Source organism: Phodopus roborovskii, unplaced genomic scaffold, assembly GCF_943737965.1.
Source record: "Phodopus roborovskii unplaced genomic scaffold, PHOROB, whole genome shotgun sequence".
Classification (NCBI taxonomy): domain Eukaryota; kingdom Metazoa; phylum Chordata; class Mammalia; order Rodentia; family Cricetidae; genus Phodopus; species Phodopus roborovskii.
Window position 1 is genome coordinate 90,571 of NW_026126790.1, and position 799 is coordinate 91,369.

General features: G+C 39.4%; 1 non-coding gene across 1 annotated transcript; it reads right to left on the bottom strand.

Annotated features, from left to right (window-relative positions):
- Window positions 1–477: 477 nt before the first annotated feature.
- LOC127214596 (small nucleolar RNA SNORA26) lies at window positions 478–599 on the bottom strand. Its single transcript, XR_007833875.1, has one exon. It is a non-coding gene; the product is annotated as a small nucleolar RNA SNORA26 (small nucleolar RNA).
- Window positions 600–799: the final 200 nt, after the last annotated feature.

Below are 799 nucleotides of genomic sequence, written 5' to 3' on the forward strand. Positions count from 1 at the left end.
GATCTGGGTTGGGTTCTTTTCCCTGAGTTCAAGTTCATGATTTATCCATATGCACTGGGTTTGAAAAAACATTTCCTGCAGAGGAAAAACACTGAACTGCAGCTTGTCCTCTGAGGAAGGGAGAGTGATAAGAAACTAATGACAGAGCTTCAGAGTTGGGATTTAACCCCTTCCTTCCTGTCTCTTGAGTTAAATTAATGCAGTTTGAGCCCAAAAAGAAAATGGCTCTTTCAAAAACAACCCTAGAAATGATGGGCTTGACTCTTTCCAGGCATCAACATACACCATCTAGAAACTCCTCAGCTGTCTTCTCCTTGGGGTCTGACAAAATGAACAACAAATCCTTAGATAATTACTATCTATAAAACCTGTTTTATGCTAGTACATGACAAGGACCTTTTACTTCTACCAAAAAAAAAAAATACATGCAATAGTATCCTCTTTTTTTATTCCCTGTATCTTTATTTTCCTTTTTACATCTGTGACTCCAGAAAGGATCCAAAGTGTAGGTGCACAGCCTCTGCTCTGGGTTTCATGGAGAGTTCCTTTAACCTTGTGTTTTAGATCCTTAAGGTACAGGACTGACCTTACAAGGGCTCAGAAAAGGGTTGAAAATATTTTATCCTGGTCCTCTCTCTCTTTCTCACCTGAGCCACATACAAACAAGTGTGATATCATGTTGCAAGGCAATGATAACGATTTGCTTCTAGGATCACAAGAATAGATATTCAGGCACGGCAAATATTTCCATTATCTCACTCCAGAGACTATGAATGTATATCCAAGCCCTCCACATACC